The sequence below is a fragment of the Strongylocentrotus purpuratus genome, unplaced genomic scaffold (assembly GCF_000002235.5).
Source record: "Strongylocentrotus purpuratus isolate Spur 01 unplaced genomic scaffold, Spur_5.0 spur5_contig_69, whole genome shotgun sequence".
Classification (NCBI taxonomy): Eukaryota; Metazoa; Echinodermata; class Echinoidea; order Camarodonta; family Strongylocentrotidae; genus Strongylocentrotus; species Strongylocentrotus purpuratus.
In genome coordinates, this window is record NW_022145381.1 from 1 (window position 1) to 5,914 (window position 5,914).

Consider the following 5,914-nt stretch of genomic DNA (forward strand, 5'->3'; position numbering starts at 1 on the left):
TTAGATCGAACTACTGTTAGTGTTAGTTTACTTAGTATGCAAATAATTGTTTCAATCCCTTGTCTTTTTGTTTTGTTTGATATTATTGTAATAGAAAGATGAGTATTCTATTCCAAAAATTCTGTGCACAATGTCATGGGTACATTTTCTGTGCGGGGAACGCTAATAACTAATAGAAATAGGGGCTGGCTGGTAATAGCTCTGTCCTGATGATGCTGACACAAACTGCAACAGTGTCAATTGGTCTGTGATTTGTGTAGATCTACTCACCTTTTCTCTCTATACATTCACAAATTAAGATTCTTTTTAAATCAATACAATTTGAATTTGAATTATGAAATATCCAGCCCCCCCCTCCACCCCCATGCCGCCTATGCCTATATGATGACGACTCGGACAGTCAGATATTGAACATTTATGTTTATTTTCGGGGGGGGGGGGGGGGGGGGGTGGCGAGGTGGTTTCCTTGTAAATGTATCGTCTTAATTGTCACCAAAATAAATGTTCATAAGTTTGACTCTCAGTTTCCCACAAAGGGGACAAATTACGACAGGATTATGGCTGTGTTTTGTTTTCCTTTCTCTTGTCCCCACTGAAGCGGGGAAATATATTGCTAGATTATGGGGATGTCTCTATATAATTATCAAAGCTGAAAGAAAAAAATACTTTTAAAAAGACATGATACAGGGGACGCCACCGTTCCCATAATGCCTTAAGGTCACAAAATCGTATCTTATATGGCTTAAAATCTTGAAAATCCTTACTTGTATTGTATATTTACGAAAAGCTTGAATATTGTATATAACTTAGGTCCCTATAACCCCCTCTCTGTCGCTTCCTTCCTTTGCTGAGGATAAGGGACATGTTAGATCAGCCCCTTGATGGCAACAGTGCTACACCCCCCACCACCCCCCCCCCCCATGAAACACACACAGGCTACGCCATCTATGAACTACTTGGACGAGAATTGTCGATAATATGCACTTGTACCAAGGAAATACTTCAGGGTGGGTGGGCCGAATCGCGCAGCTTGGTCAGACTGATTGGGGGGGGGGGGGAGGGGGCTAGGGCCCGGGATGATGGGTCACATATCTTATTGGGGCATGCTTTTTTTTCTTAAAAAAAAAAATGTATGTTTTCAATGAATGTTTTCTACAAACATTCAGGGCCATGTGGCGTCCCCCCCCCCCACCCCCCGCACCCACGCTACAGCCGTGGGGTGTCCCCTATCCATTTTGCTTTCTTATTATCATTTTGTTTATTGCTTTTTTTACTTTCATTTTTGTATGAATAGGACCCTCTTCTCCTGTTATGAATAGCGACCCTCATTAAAATTTATGAATAGCGACCCTTTCCTCGTTTTCTGAATAGCGAGTCTCTTCTTGTATTATGAATAGCGACCCTCTTCTCGTGTTATGAATAGTGACCCTCTTCTTCGATTATGAATAATGATCCTGATGAATAGCGATCGGCCCTCTTTCGGTATTATGAATAGCGACCCTCATTCCGTGTTATGAATAGCGACCCTCTTGTCGTGTTATGAATAGCGACCCTTTTCTAGTATTATGAATAGGAACCCTTTTCTCAAATTATGAAAAGCAGCCTTATGAATAGCAGTCCTTATGAAAAGCGGACCTTATGAATAGCGGTCCTTATGAATAGCGGTCCTTATGAATAGCGACGTTGACCTGATTTTTCGGTCTAGGTTGGTGATACTACTTCAGTTTAGGTCAGGATTGGGTTAGCATGGTTTGGGTTAGACAGAAATAACCGTCTGGTATGGGTCATTCTTTAATAAAACGGACTTTTGCCAACATTTCCCATTTAGATGGTACCTTTTACGGCTCGCACAATGGGGGTAGATTGATCGATTACTACCGATTTTGTACCACTTCTGGAAGTTCTGGTACAAAAACTTTCTCTCCCATTTTTCTTGATTTAGATCTAATTGAAATAAAAAATGAGACAGAAGAAAAAATACATATTTCTTTTCTATGTAAAATTTAAAAAATTTAAATTACGTATTTCCAAAGGCGAAATTTACGGAATTACTTTATACGAGTTATCCAATTTTTATCTCAGAACCAGGGAAACGGTATGTTTATGAATTCAAACTGTAATCTATGACAAGACTCGGCCGGGTCAACTTGGCAAATAATTAATTTTTTGAAAATTTTCATTTGTTTTCCAGCAATAAAAAGTTGGAAGTTTCTCGCAGAAATCCTGGCATGACCTTTAGCTGCATTCTGGTGAAGAGTGCTGTGTGATCTGGTAAGTAATTCAGTTTGACCTTTTTTTCTTCTTTATGTCTCCTTTATGTCTTGTTTGTTCAACAAAAGAATAATTGTGATAGCAGAGTGATTTACAGAGTCATTATTTAACTGTCATGATTCTCTGAAGATTTTTTGTCTCGTCTGCATAGCTAGAGTGAGACATACAATGTAGGTACCGCTTTTTCCTACCCCGGCATCAAAAATTTAAAATCACTCTCATTTCAAAAGGTTATGTCCAAATTTGATGAAAATTGCATATAGCAATGGGCCACGTTCGTAATGTAACCAAATTTAATGCATAAGTCTTTGTGAAGTGCCTCAGTACAAGTTATTTCATTCACCTTATAAGAATAATAGTATTTCAATAGTCAGAAGGCAAACTGCATATATTTAGTGTTGCTAGGTAGGTCAAGCCATAATGTTTGTCCAACCTGGCAACAACTAATATATGCAGTTCGGATTCTGTCTATTGAAATACTATTATTCTTTTCAGGTGAATGAAATAACATGTATTGAGGCACTTCACAAAGACTTATGCATTAAATTTGGCTACATTACAAAAATGGCCTATTATCAAGCATCACTTTATTATGTGGAAGAAATTTTATGAACAAGGTCAAGGTCAAGGTCAAAAGTAAGTAATGTTTAATATTACTTCAGAAACTTTTAAGTATGCAATTTAATGAAACTTGCACCCGATCATTATTAAGGATCATACATGTAGATTATGTGGAAGAATTTTCATATCTAAGGTCGTGGACAAAGGTGAATTATGGTCACTTGTGTTATATTTTGCTTCAAAAATAACCTTTTGTTAAATTGTCATTTCAGAAGTATATGTCCAAATTTCATTAAACCTGCACCCAACCATTATGAGGAAGAATTTCATCACCAAGATCAAAAATCAATTATGTTTTAGTGAATGAATAGTGTTGCCATCCAGTGGTTGGTCATTTCACCTGTTTTTAGTCAACTTGGCCGAATGCTACCAAATTTAGATATCAATTGGTAGTGTTCATACGTAATAGGCAAATTGTGAGGTGCAGGCAAGACATCACATGCAGTTATCTTTTTATTTTATTTTCAGGTGGAGATGACCTGAACTTGCTTTGTGCTGCAATCTCTTGTACATGTACCACCAGATTCCAGGAATGTGATAACTCAACTTTACTTTCATCATAGAGGTGTTGTGGTCTAGTGGATAAGTCATCCGACTGCAGATCACAAGGTACAGGGTTCAAGTTCTGCTGCAGCACTAATGTCCTTTGGCGAGACGTTAATCTACATTTGTCACTCTCCACCCAGGTGTTAAATGGGTACCCGGTAGGATGCAAAAGTTAATGTAGTTGGATGAGCAAGTGTGCGTTTGTAAAATGGGGACTGGGCGGAATGCTCCCCAGGGAGTGAAGAACATGCATACATTGTGTGCTGGCAAGCCTAAATCAGATGACTGGGTAATGATATATATATATCTGTAAAGCACTTAGACACATCGTTTTATTGATGTATCATGTGCTATATAAAAACAGAATATTATTATTATTACACCTGTAAGAACATCAAGATTTCAAGGTTAAGAATTTCATAATTATAAAAGCAAAGTGATGAATGAAAAATATAAAAGATTCAGCCTAATTTAATTGTCAATAAATTGATGCAAATGAATGTAAAACCTTTCAGGATTCTATGGTTACACTGATGGAGCATGCTTACATGTTGTAATTATGATTCATATCCAAGATATTTTTATTATCTTTTGCTATTTGCCCACTTTTGTAAAATAGAATATTTCAAGCTACCACATCTGGTTAAAGCTACAATAGCTGACAGTTGGGCAAGGATGTTCAATTTGTTTTGGTGCCAATGGGTGCCGGCTTAATGTGCATATGTATAGTGTTGGGTTCATGATCATACATCATGTTGAGCCCTTACTGTGTTGAACATTACCTCTTTAAGTGGTTATTTATATTAGGTATTGAAGATCAGTACAAGTTCAAGGCAAAGTTACCATAAGCGCATTACAAATTTAGTACATTGACAAGGGGCATTTAATAACAATTAGTGAACTGGCCGCATTGTATTAGAGAGTTTTTTTTAATTGTGATACTGTATCTTAAACTTTTGATGAAGGAATAACGCACTGTAAATACAAATAATTTCAAAAACATATCTTCACTGAAAATATATGTGTGAATAGTGTTACATGGTTTCGTGAAAACCGTTGTTCTTGTGCATTACCTATTGGACAATATGAGGTATAGTATACCAGGTCAGAAGCTGATTTGAACTGGAAAAGTTATAACTTTCTGGCTTGTTATTTCAGCTCACTGCTTGTGAAATCATGAACATTGTTACCAGTTCACTTTAATGCAGATCTTTATTTGACCTTTACTCAAATCGTTTTGAATCTCATGATAATATTATGTAACTCGTGATGAATTCATGATATAGCCCAAGAAAATAAGTACACTGAATGGCGCATGATTTGAATTTAATTTATTTTATTCATTAAATATGTGTAACACTCGAAAATTGTCCTATTACTTCACCTAAATATATAGGATTATGATGTGTTTTAGATTAGGTCACACTACAATCGTCAGCGGTATCAATGCCACAGTTGTTATTACTCAAAGAGTTGTAATTTGTGATAATTGATTATTAAATAAGCTTTGTCTAGTGTGTTTAAGATTGATGTCAAATAAAGTTTGGATGTGAAAATATAATTTTGTTGTGTTTAGTTATTATTTGATAACATATTATATACAATGTTCCAACATAATTGTAGTAATCTACCTGTCATACTTCAGGAAAAGGGGTTACAAACTTCAGTTCAGGATTATTTCCTATACTAGAAGTAGATGCTACATGTCAAGCCCGATATCAATAATGTGTTTAGTTTATGGTTACATTTTCGTTCATATAAATCAAGGTCTTTGAAGAGAGATGGTATACATGTAGGAGTGTTGGAAATGGAATTATATGATCATGAAAATACCCAAATTGTGAGCGAAAATATATGGAGATCAAATTGATTCAGAAAAGTGAAAGAGAAATCAGAAAGAGGATAAAGAAAATAATGAAGTGGTATGATCGAGAGGCCAAGCAGTATGCAATGATTCAATGAGTGGTTGAATTCAACTCCATATAAAGATGAATTATATAGAAAACGATTGGGGAAACAAGATGATGATGGGGGGGGGGGGGGTAGAGTGGCTTATTAGACAAATAACAAATTGAAACAGAAACAATATTATAAGGAACACAATTTGAAGGGAGATCAATATTTAGGAAATGTTTATGAAGTCCTGTTATTTCCTGAATTATTCATTTATCAATTAAAGTCTCATTAAGAAAAATGAAAGTAGTAGGCCTAAACCAAATTACTCGATAGGTAAGCTCGAACAGTTCAACATTGAAAGTTCGATGACCCGCATTGGGCGCGTGTATTAAACGAGCAAGAACGGTTGCATGAACCGACGAATCCATGCGCATTCAGCGCTTTTGTGTTGCGCGTATTCACTTTTTGTTTTTATGAACCGTCGAATGCGCTCCGCTTGCCACTTTTGGTGTAAAAGGCGTAGTGCGAAATTACATCATCATTCTTATTTTATCATTACTCGACGATCGTTCAAAATTAT

The 5,914-nt window shown here is 36.2% G+C and overlaps 1 long non-coding RNA gene across 1 annotated transcript; it reads left to right on the plus strand.

Moving 5' to 3' along the window:
* The first annotated feature begins 1,994 nt into the window (after positions 1-1,994).
* On the plus strand, positions 1,995-4,999 carry LOC115925567. Its single transcript, XR_004064829.1, has 2 exons — positions 1,995-2,271; positions 3,361-4,999. It is a non-coding gene; the product is annotated as an uncharacterized LOC115925567 (long non-coding RNA).
* The last annotated feature ends 915 nt before the right edge of the window (positions 5,000-5,914 follow it).